Consider the following 12,384-nt stretch of genomic DNA (forward strand, 5'->3'; position numbering starts at 1 on the left):
TGAACCCGCCCCCCTGGACGTGGTAGCTGTCAAGGGGTCAATGGTGACTGCATCGGATGGAACTTCATCGGTAACCAGGAATGCGTCGTTCTTCAGGAAGATTGGTGACCCCAGAGTGGACAACCCGGACAACCGAGAAAGTGAAGGCGCTCTGGATGAAGGTGGGGGAGAACGCGCCGTAGTGGAATCGCCGGCTCGAGGCGGACCCAGTCCAGGAACACCAGCCAGGGACGGTGGCAGGAGGTACCCCCTGAGATCAGGGCGTGGGAAACCTGCCCATCTCAGTGATTATGTTACGGACTGAGCTGGGAGGCTGACCGGGGACTAATGGTCAGGCCATGACAGGTACACACGGGGGATCCGGGGTGGCTGTCAATAAATGGGGGTTTTTGTTGAAACTTATAGAGTGATATGTGTCATAGATGTGTGCTAGTTAAGTACTCCTATTTCCAATTTGTTGTTATGGAAAAGGAGGAGTGTGGCGTTGCCCCTTTAAGGGTACGCACGCGACGGAGTGACGTCAACTCCGTCGCGTGCCAGTTTAAATAAACGGGGCGGCTCCTGGTGACGTCAGTTCACCGGGGAGCCCACACCGACAACATCTCCGTCTCTGTGTCTCATTACCACAGGGGGTGGGGGGCTCACGGAGGCGGCCCATCGGAGACCGCTAACAGACTGGACAGTTCCAATCTTTGCAAGGAAGAAAGGACAGAAGCACACAATAGCAAGAATCGCGTAGAAAAAAAAACACATGATAAAAGAAACAGCTACTCCCGTTACTTATTGGACGCTGACGCACATCAAAATATAGATCTCGTGGCGCAACGGTAGCGCGTCTGACTCCAGATCAGAAGGTTGCGTGTTCAAATCACGTCGGGGTCAATTAGCTTTTTCTGTTTTAAAAGTAACGATTGCAGTTTTGTTAACTTTGTCTTTAAAATCAATCGTGGAACACGTTATCTAGAAGTTCAATTTTTAAAATATGTTTTTAGAACACCCCGGTCAATGTATTCTTATTTTCTGCTAAAAAATCAAAATGTGGTATTTGCAGAAAAACACACTACTAGTCTGCTGATTTACAGGCCAAATATTATGACCTTCCACCGATTAGTCACAGACAGCACATTGCAAACCCACATACCGCGTTTACCTGCATTGCTAAAAAAAAAAAAACTGTACACCTTAAGGGCTGCCTCTTAAAGTTGCAACTACCCCATCATTATGATGGCTGTGTATGCTGTACTGCAGACTACCGCCCGCTAGAAACCAAGGGTGGCAAAGTTTTGTTCTAACAAATGGTCACTCAGTGTTAAGACAACCCACGCAGGCAGTGTTTGCAGATGCCAAATAACCGAGCAAATAAAAATGCAATTTTCAAGATGTAAATATTTTCGTTTCAAGAGATGACTCATTGCTGTAATGCCTTCTTATGACACTAAATGTCAATTCAGCGGTCAAAAGTTACTAACAGGTTACATTTGACAGAGGCTATATATAGTAAAAGTAAGTTATACGCGGGTTGCTCAAGTTGAGTATGATGACAGTTGGGTTAACACCCTTCAGACACAACTGGTAGAAACATGTATGCGAAATGTACTGTTCGAAATGCGTATTTCCAAAATACATCGACTTTGGTGGGACTAGAACCCACAACCTTTGAATTGCTTCACAGCATCCTTAGAAGCCCAAAGCGCTATCCATTGCCACAGTCACCTACATACCACCTCTAAAATTATCATGATTATCAATCAATACATGACCTCGTCGGACAAGGTGTATATATTTGGGAATGTTAGACCACCAGTAAACATGTTGAAAGTTAATATCATTTTTAAACGTTGAGTCCCATGTACTTCAGTACTTTGTCAACCTGCCACCTCTCAACATCAAAAACATCAGTAGTGTTAAGGAGTGATACACGCATGCGCGAGCCGCAACAAGACCGCGCATGCGCAGTTGAATAAAGGGAGCCTGTGCCAGTCAGTTGCGGCCGGGACTCCGTACTAACCAGACCTGGGTGTGTGTGTTCCACCAGGTACCAGGCAGGGTGGGCCTCACTACAGAGGGAACCTGGGCTGCATTATACTATTTAACACTGGCGACAAGGTCGCATCTGAGTGGGGAGAGAATTGCATTTCGGGATCGAAGTCTCGATTTCGGAACGCTCTGTTTCGCAGCGCCCACTAAACGCGTTACCCACACGTTACACGTGCGGCCGCCATTTTGTGTGTGCATTAACGGTAGCGGCCCTCACGGGGTGCTTGTGCGCCGTTTTGGTCAATTTTTGGACCCTTCACAGCTGTTTCATGCAAATGCCTGTTATATGGACAATTTTCCTGTTTCTTTGGACTTTCTTGATTGTGGGCACCGAGAGAGATGCTTAGTAGACTTTCTCCAGATTTTTACAGCCATCTTCATGGGAAGCCCTGTTTTTGGTGGACATTTCTGAGTGTTTGATGCCTGGACTGGCAGGTGGGAGGCTGCACTTCCACTGTCTTCCTGCCGCAGGGTCTAGGCTTGGACAGTGATCTCATCTTTACCCACGTCTACACGTAGCTTGCCTGGAAGCATGTATCCGTTCCTTGCCCTCAATGGGAGGGTCCTTTTTCTGGCGCCATCGCCCTGGAGCATTTCGTCGAAGGGTGAACCCGCCTCGCACTGGACCTGTGCGGACAACTACGCTGCTGGTGCGGACTTGCAGCCTCTGGATACATGAGAGGTGCCTGTGCGGTTGGCAGCCATGGGCGACAACGATGATGCTCAAGGGGCGGCAGCTCCAGCGTTCTCGGGGTGCAGCCCCCTGTCAGACGCGTTCCCTGACAAAAAGGCACGTTGGCACCCATGCCGGAATTCGACATGTCTGGCCCTCTATCGAAAATGGGCCCGAAGTGGCTCCTGTGGGTCAAGAAGTTGGAGATGTACTTCAGGGCCACCAGTGAGACGGAGCATGATGCGAAAGTGGCAACCCTTCTGTATGCTGCCGGTTCCGAAGTCCATCGGATCTATGAATCGTTGAATGCTCCTGCTGGAACGTGCCAGGCTACCAACAATGCCCTCACAGAATATTTTCTTCCCCTGGCCAACCAGGACTTCGACCGGTTTGTGATGTGTGGGGAGAAGCAGCATGAGGATGAGTCACTAGACAGTTTCTGTGGGAGACTGACACCTGGCAAGCACCTGCCAGTGGGAGAATGAGGAGGGGATGGTCAGAAATCAGCTAATTCAGGGTTGTAGTTCAGGTAAAATATGATGCCAAGTGCTCTGTGAACCTGGGCTCAATCTGACACCAATCTTGGACACAGGGAGAGCGTATGAACTGGCTGACAGTCGGGGCTCTGGAATGGATGCAGCGGTGAAGCCCGGGAGGAGTGAGGAGGCCTATGCCATCGGGCGTACTGCGAACTCTGGGCCCCAGTGCCCAAGATGGACCCAAAGGAAATCCGAGCCTCTGCAGAAGGGCGATGTGCCACAACAGTGTCAGAAGTGTGGGTATGACCTCCCTCATTCTGGTGATTGCCCAGCAAAGACGAAGGTGTGCGGGCAGTGCAGTACCGCCGGCCATTTTGCCCGGATGTGCCGGGCGGCTAACCCAGTGGCTGTCTCGAGGGGCCAAAGTAGGTCCAACAGTGGAGGCCCACGCAAGCAGAAGAGCGTGTCCGCCGTCAAACAGGTTCTCAAAGTGCTGGACATCGCTGAGGAAGAAGAGGAAGAGGTTTTCTTCATCTCGAATATTGATGCCATCTCGAAGAAGCGCCGACAACCCATGTGTGAGATCAACATATGTGAGACTCCTACCCCAGTTCTCATAGACACGGGTGCGTCAGTGTGTGTGATGGCCTTGCAATACTATGAGGCACTGCCAGGACCACCAGCATTGGCCGTGACCAAGGCCAAAATATACTCTTTTGGGGGAGACCATCCACTTCCCCTCCAAGGGGTCTTCACAACGTCTGTAAAGCATGCCAACAGATCCATCAAGGCCAGATTCTTTGTGACCGATGTAAGCCCACACTCTCTGCTGAGCTGCGAAGCGGCAGAAGCCCTGGACATAGTGTACTTTGGGCTGGCCCTATACCAGTTGGACATCCATGGCCTCACCGAACGGTTTGCAGAACTGTTTGAGGGTGTAAACAGGCTAAAAGGAGAACCGATACGCCTGCACATTGATGAATCAGTGAGGCCAACGGCGCTTAAACTCTGAGGCATTCCTTTCCATCTAAGGGCCCAGGTGGAACAAGAGCTTCAGAATCTCATAGACCTGGACATCATTAAGAGGGTGGAAGGCCCTACACTGTTGGTGTCTCCCATAGTCGTGGCGTCGAAACCCAAGCAGCCAGGGGTGGATCGCATTTTCGTGGACATGAGGCTGCCCAACCTGGCTATCAAAAGGGAACGACACCTGACGCCAACGCTGGACGATGTGGTGGGGGAGCTGCAGGGTGCCAAGATATTTTCAAAATTAGACCTGCGCTCAGGTTACCACCACCTAGAATTACATCCTGACTCCCGGTATATCTCCACCTTCACTACTCACAATGGCCTGTATCAATACAAGAGGCTGAGTTTTGGAATATCCTCAGCCGCAGAGGTGTTTCAAAATGTGATCAGGTGTGCCCTTGACGGACTGGCAGGGGGGATTGACCTGAGCGACGACATCTCAGTATACGCCTCCATGGAGAGGGAACATTTGGCCAGGCTGGAGAAGGCGCTGGAGAGGATTCGTGACCTAGGACTAACCTTGCATCGCGAGAAATGTGAATTCTTGAAGAAGAGCATTGAATTCTTTGGGTTCATCTTTCACGCAGAGAGGATAACACTAGACCCACAAAAGGTTAAGGACATTCGAGAGGCCATGGCCCCAGACACTCCCTCCGAGGTGTGCAGCTTCCTGGGGATGGTCAACTACTGCGGGAGGTTCATCAAGAACCTTGTCTCCCTCTCAGAACCACTCAGGGCCCTCACCAAGAAGGACGCTGCCTGGACGTGGTTAGGGGAAGAGCAGAAGGCATTCGACACCATCAAGGAGGTGCTCACTGGTGAGAAAACAATGGCATAGTTTGATCCCAAGAAAGAATCAGAGCTGGTCGTGGATGCCAGCTGGTGGGACTTGGGGCGGTGCTGCTCCAGCCGTACCCTCAAGGGCAGATGCGGCCCATAGCTTATGCCAGCAAAGCCCTCACAGATACCAAGCAATGGTATTCCCAGATCGAGAGGGAAGCACTGCCCATTTTGTGGGGCTGCAAGTATTTTCGCCTCTACATACTGGGAAAACCTGTCTCAGTTGTCACGGACCACAAGCCCCTGATTTCCATCATGACAGGGGCATCCTCCAAACCGCCCCAGAGGATTGACAGGTGGATGCTCACCCTCATGGAGTATGGGGTGAAGCTGCAGTACCGGCCTGGCACAAACAACCCGGCAGACTATCTCTCCCACCATTCAAGGGGCAGCGGCACACAGCCTGGACCGTCAGGAGGTGACTGTGCCGAGGTGATTCGGCAAGCGGTCGAGGCGGCCCTGCCCATTGCCTTGACCCTGAAGGAGGTGGCCGAAGTCTCGGGGGTAGACAAGTGTTTCCAGCTGGTTCAGTCCACCATGGTCAGTGGGGACTGGAAGATGGTCCTTGCAGGCCTGTCACGAAAATGAGCTGATGCGCAGCGAGACCTGCAGGCGCTGTGGCGAGTGCGTCACAAACTATCTGCATCAGAAGAAGGGCTGCTGCTGAGGGGAAGGCAGATTGTGGTTCCGCGGGTGCTGGTGGACCGCGTACTGGAACTCAGTCGCAGAGGCCACCTGGGTACGGCTAAGAACAAAACATGCAAGAGAACAAAGGTCTAGTTCCCAGATCAGTAGAGGAGGGTAAATGAACACGTACATCGGTGTGTTTGGTGTCAAGCGGCCGCCCCAGTATCCAAAGGGCCCTGCATCGAGTCAATGGACAGGAGCGACCAGCCGTGGGGGACCGTGCATGCAGACTTTGGGTCCACCGGGAGGGGCATGTACTTCCTAGTCCTCATGGATCAGTGGTCCCGCTACCCAGATGTGGAACTGGTTGAGTCCACGTCCAGCGATCACACCATCCAGGCGCTGGAGAAAATCTTTGCCACTCATGGTTTTCCGCAAGAGCTGTGCTCGGACAAGGGTCCTCCGTTCCAGGGCCGCCAGTTTGTAGCATTCATGGACGAATGTGGTGTCAGACACCGGAAGGTTACCCCGGGGTGGCCGCAGGCCAACAGGGAGGTGGAACGGTTCATGCAGACACTCAATAAGGTGTTCCGGATTACTCAAGGTCAAGGGGGATATTGCGGAGAAACCTATACCAATTACTCTGCAAGTATCGACCCACATCGCACCATTCCACAGGGGTGACCCCTGCCGAAGCCCTGTTCAGCCGGTGCCCTTGTGGTCTCATACCAGAGCTGGGAGGATGGACCCCTGTGGTCATTGATAACCAAGAGACCCTGGAGGCCAGGAAAGGACGCAATGAACATGAGAACATCCGGAGGAATCTGAGGCCGGCGAACATCGGAGTAGGGGACACTGTCCTTGTACGCGACTAGCATCGCGAGTGGAAGCTGTCTCTCAACTTCAAACCCAACCCCAAGGGGGTGGCTCACATCAAAGGCTCTATTGTAACAGGGTCTGACCGGAGAGGAACAGTTACGAGAAACTCCTGTTTTTTCAAGAAGGTCGACATCCGGGACAACCCTGACAAACCAGGGGGTGGCGTGACCACCCATGCCTCCAGTGTGGCGCCTGGGCTGGACGAAGACCCCGGGGACCCAGTGCCGGTGCAACCTCCTCAGGAGGTGAGCAGAGAGGAGGGACGATATCCCCGTTGGGAAAGTCGACGGTGCCCGGACCGTTTCAAGGACTACATTCTGGACCCAAGTTCCTAAGGGCCAGAAGGGACGGTAACTACCCACGTTGGGCCTCATATAAGTTGTGTGATGATTATTTCTGTGTGTGTCACGTTGGCATTTTCTCTGTTTGTTGAAACTGTTGAGACTGTTAATTTGATATGAAATAGGAGGGATGTTACGGAGTGATGCACGCATGCGCTAGCCGCAACGAAGCCACGCATGCGCAGTTGAATAAAGGGAGCCCATGCCAGCCACTTGCGGCCGGGACTCTGTAGTAACCAGACCTGTGTCCGTGTGTTCCTCCAGGTACCGGGCGGGGCGGGCCTCACTGCAGAGGGAACCTGGGCTGCATTATACTATTTAACAAGTAGGAGTGACATTATGTTGCCTGTTTTGGGATACTCTTATCAAGAGTACTCTCTACTACACTATGGAAACTCTCAAGTGAAATACTTTGATGGCTGATCAGTGTTGGGCAAAACTCCAGGAAGGGCCCTTTGACACACAGCGGATGGTCTGTAATATGTCAGCCTGGCTCCTGGCCCAGAGTTCAGTCACAGCTGTACTATTGCCACTGCTGATGCTTTAAAAGCCTCTCTCTGGTATGTCTCCGTGGGAATGTTCTTGCCTCTTTCCTCCAGCCACCGCTGAGGCCACCCACGTGCCCTATTAACGTGCAAAGGAGCCTTTCCCCGTGCAATCTTCCTGCTTCCATTGGGTTTGCATGTTTTTAACTCATAGCTCCTTAGAAACATTTTTGAAAACGAGGAAGATTCTGAAAGTTCATAAAATGTTTCTGGGCATTTTCCCTCCCTTCAGCAGCAGTGAAACTCTTTCCATAGATGGTGAGAACTGAACACCAGTATTTCACTAAAGTAAAACATAGAACCGACGAGCAAACCCAAAGAGGCTTTTCTGAACAGGTCACATTATAACCGCATCTGGCATGGCGTTTTCAAGTAATCCTCCAACATGTCATCGTCATGGCAATGGTTTCTGTTCTGACTGGCTGCATTGAGTGGGCATTGTACTTTCTAGGTGTAGAGCCATGATGCCTTCGGGCGACTGATGAGTTTTATTAGCGTACATGACATAAACACAATGTTCCATGCCTGGAGTCTACAGTTTATCTGAATACAGGAAAGCCCTGTGGCAAAGTACAACATTGGAAGTCATGTTGGTTATGATGGCTCCATTACTTCGGTGCATGTGTTGAGTGAATCGCAAGGTCTATGGTGGAACAGTTACCACTCTGCTCTTTGAATCCAGCACTCAAATATCGGTGGGATGATTAAGCACGTGACCTCTTAAAAGCCTTGATGGCTATTTCTTACTTTCTATGCTCTCACGTTGTTGAACAGGATATATACTTTACAATAGTGTAATTTTCATTCATTTTCCCTTCCAAAATATTGTTCTTTCATATAAATCCGAAATGTTTGAAACACTTCTATACAAATCACTGAATGCATTATCCATGAAGGGCAAAGCAAAAGGAGGGACTCAAGGACTTATGTTTTTTGTGTTGCAATATGTCAACCTGTCTCTCGCACCAGGTTCAGTCACAGCTGTACTATTGCAACTGCTGATCAGTTAAAAGCTTGTATTGGATTTTTCTCTCTGGGAATGTTCTTGCCTCTTTCCTCTGGCATCCACTTAAGTGAATCACCTGTTCTGTTAACTTGCTAAAATGACACCTTTCCATGCAATCTTTCTACTTGCCTGGTGTTTACCTGTTCTTAATTCAAAGCTTTGTCGAAACATTTTTCAAAAGAAGGACGTTTCTGAAAGTTCCGAATTTTTTCTGGACATTGCCCTCCCTCCAGCAGCAGCAAATCTCTTTCCTTTTCGCTTACTCGAGCTGACCCAGTATTTCAATAAGAGCACCTGGAGACTTACTGCCCCTGGGTGGTAGCGGTGTGCGGTATAAATCAACACGACGTAACATTAAACATTTTGAATCCCCCAGACCTCCCATCAACACAATATAATTTCAGCCACCAAGTTTCTTGCATCCCAATGAAGTTAGACAAGTGCTGTGATTGTGAGGAATCCCACCGTCCGCACGGTAGGTGTGCGCTCACCTGGGATTTAGTTTGGATATGACAGGAGGAGTACACAATGTATCTCCAGAAGGTGGAGTGCCAAAAAGTCCCCCTGCAATGGTCAGCCTAACTAACTAACAAAGCCTCCATGGATCTGTTGTGTCCTTTTGCTGAGCCTTGTAGCTGTTGACAGTGATTTGCATACTAATCAGAGAGTAATTCAAACAGGCCCATATGGGGCCTGGCTGAAGAGGCTAACAAACGAGACAGGAAACCCCAATAACCTTTTATTATGTACTGCGTCAACCTGAAGCCAGCTCCAACCCTCAGTATCGATTGACAGTGAACTGTCATGTCTGGCACTGCATGTTTACAGTAGTTCTCCCCAGAGGGGAACCCCATTCATAAAATACGAGTATGTGGTTTGCAGATACCAGAAAGTCTAGTCTCGCTGCAGCTTTAAGGGAGACCTGCTGCTAGTAATCGGAACCACAGAGAGCTCCATTGACCAGAGCAACCCTTTGCTCCACAACAGACAGGAATGGGTGGGACTTAGTATTAGATATTTTCACCCCTTTACCTTTTCTGGTTATGACCTCACGCATACAGGAGATTGTTGGTGGGCACCCAGGATTGGTTTATTAACGTTGACTTAGCCTACACCAATCCCTGTGGTCCATTTGGCTTTAAAAGAGGGCCAAGGACCTCATTTGGAAGATCATCTGAAGGCTTCACTAGAAGCTGAAAGCAGAACTCATCTTTAGACCCTTGCTGGAGGTACAGTCTGCCTTCCATGTTCCGCCAGTGAAGGAAGGTCAGGACCTACAAGAGGGAAGCAGATCCCTCCCCTAAACATCTCCCATATAACAGAGGGATATACCGAATTCTGAGGACCCCCCAGCAGCTCCAGAACCCGTACCCAGACAGCACACATCGTACCCTGCTATCCTCTGCAACAAGCATCCTAGGTGGGAAGTGCCAAAAAGTCTCTGACCATTGACCAGGTGACAGTGAAAAGAATATATGTTAAAAGTAAAAGAAGAGGAAAACACCCCAAATGTGGCCATGTCAATATTTACAACCTGCCCTAAGTGGTAGGATCACAGGAAGATCTGTCTTTAGTAATAAAGGTATGGTTCTCAGGGCGGCTGGCTCTATACTTTGGTTGTTGTGGTGTTGCCCCTTTAAATGTATGTGGCACTACTTTGTCATGACTGCGAATAAAAGGAGCCTCAGCCGGCACGTGTGCCAGAACAGCGGCAGACTCCATGAATGGCACTTCTGTCTCTGTGTCTTATGATTGGGCCTGCAGGCTGACGCCCTGTAACCATGGTACTGGATCCCTGCTGATCTAGGTGCCCCCAGATCAGCATGTGTAACCTGGGAGCCCCCAGGCCACTGTCCTGCTGTGTGACTAGAGCACAACTGCTCATCCGTGAGCCCCCGACAGCTGATGTCCAGCCGTGTGATCATGGCAATCAGGGTGATCCCTATAGCTGTTCATGCCTTGTGACCACGGCACTATCTGTGTCTGTTGCGTGCCCCGAGCACTGATCGGGCTGGCCTGTGTACCACAGGTACAGCCTACAACAGGTGTCAGGGATCCTTGCTCTTTTCCGGAACAAGGGATGAGTTCCAGGGAGGCTGAGGCTGTGCTAGATCAACCTGTAGGTCCTAGGCAGGCTTCCTCTGTACCAGGCAGGGACAGCATCAACTCACTCTGTCGCAGGGAGAGTCTTGTCAGAATATTTGTACATTATTACCGCAGATTATCACACTTTTTTTTCATCTGACGGAGAACACATCATACTGTGGGTGTATGCCGAACACTCATACGGTCATATAAACATTTCACAAGTTGTAGAAACCTAAGTGCACAAGGACTGCACTGTGCGCACATGTGCCCAAGCTCAGCCGCAGATAAGGCAAGCGAGGAACACAGAAGGAGCAAACTCAAAGGGGATCATTTTCAAATGAACTAGAGCATAATTAGTAGTGTGTAATGTTTGTACTCTTTCCTTTTACGCTCCAGTTTATTTTACAGCCGTCTTGAGGTGCAGGAGAGCAACAATGGGGGTACCGGGAGGAACGCAAAGCCTTTCCCCCCCCAGGGTGGTTTTGGGCGCTGCACAGGCCAGCACGCTGGCCTGAGTATAGCGCGTCTTCTGGGGGGTATTTAAGGGGGCATGGAAGGTTCGGGAGCAGGCGATGGTTGAGGATGAGCTTTTGTCCGGGTTGCCTGCTTCCGTGCCTTCCCTGTGTTCTGGGCCTTGGTTTGGGTTTAGTGGAGTTAACGTGAGGTGAGGTGGTATCATTAGTGTTGGGTACAGGTGGGAGGATTAGCCGTGTTTGTAATTGTTATAAAATACATTTTCTTTATTTTTTTTCAAAAGTTTATATATTTTGCATAGTCGGGGGATAAGGTACCCCCCCTTACCTGGGGGTTTCAGCTGTTCAACCGCTTGCCTTCCGCTGTGGTGGGGAGGGCTACTGGTGTGGGGTGAAGTGTGCTCCGGTGTGATCACTGCTGGCGAGGTCCGTGGGAGTGGTCTGCGTGGTGGTGGGTTTCCCTCTGGGACCGGGTGGCTGTCAACGTAGGGGGCCAGCTGGGGGGCATTTAGGTAGTGGGGGTTTCCAGGGCCTGGTGCGGGCTAGGGGTATTTTGGTCGGGCTGTGGGGTAGTGCGTGGCAGGACAGTGTTTGGTTAGTGCAAGCCGGGGGGCCGGGGCTGTAATTAATTAAAAAAAAAAAAAAAATAAAAGGAGGATAATATAATACAGGGAGATAGGCAATTGGCCTGTATTCCCTGTGCGGGAATAAGCAATATTAGCAGTCAGTAAGCTCTGATATTAACTTTTAGTGGATATTTTATGAAGAGCTATGCTAGGGTGGAGTAATTTTATTTAAAGCACATTAAAAGTTAATGGGCCAGAATTAAATATCAGCCAGTGTCTTATAGCAGGTAGCTGGCTTTGGGGATCTAAGAGCTATTTGAGGGTTTCGGTCAGATAGGGGAATTTTTTACCTGCGTTCAATTTGAGAGTTGTCTTCCCCTGGTCAGGCAGCATGCTAGGGAGTAGGCAGCACGGGGGTTCTGGAGATCAGTTTGTATCAGCGCTGCTGCAGCAAGATGGTGGGCCAAAGGGCTAACAAGAAGGGGATAATTGATGCCAGGGCACTGAGGGAGGCCCTGGCGATCATCAGCAGGGCATCCAAGGATCAGCTTGAGCGGGCGATGGTTGAGGTTACGGGGGGGAGGAGGATGCTGGAGGGAGGCCACAGAGGACAGCTGCGGTGGATGGGGCGCTTGCCGCAGTGGTAGCATGTAGCCCGGCGGCTGGTAGAGGGGAAGCATGAGAGGCAGGGGGAGGAGGAGCAGGAGGGAGACTGCTAGTAGAGTGTCGAAGGGGGTAGGGGAGAAGTGGGAGAGGTCTAAGAAGGTTGTGGGGAATGAGGATACAGGGAGGAAACTTGCG

General features: G+C 50.5%; 1 non-coding gene across 1 annotated transcript; it reads left to right on the plus strand.

The window, feature by feature from the left end:
• Positions 1 to 810: 810 nt before the first annotated feature.
• TRNAW-CCA (transfer RNA tryptophan (anticodon CCA)) lies at positions 811 to 882 on the plus strand. Its single transcript has one exon. It is a non-coding gene; the product is annotated as a tRNA-Trp (tRNA).
• Positions 883 to 12,384: the final 11,502 nt, after the last annotated feature.

The sequence above is a fragment of the Ambystoma mexicanum genome, assembly GCF_040938575.1.
Source record: "Ambystoma mexicanum isolate Mex_15411 chromosome 12 unlocalized genomic scaffold, UKY_AmexF1_1 Mex_chr12_unloc.2, whole genome shotgun sequence".
NCBI lineage: Eukaryota > Metazoa > Chordata > Amphibia > Caudata > Ambystomatidae > Ambystoma > Ambystoma mexicanum.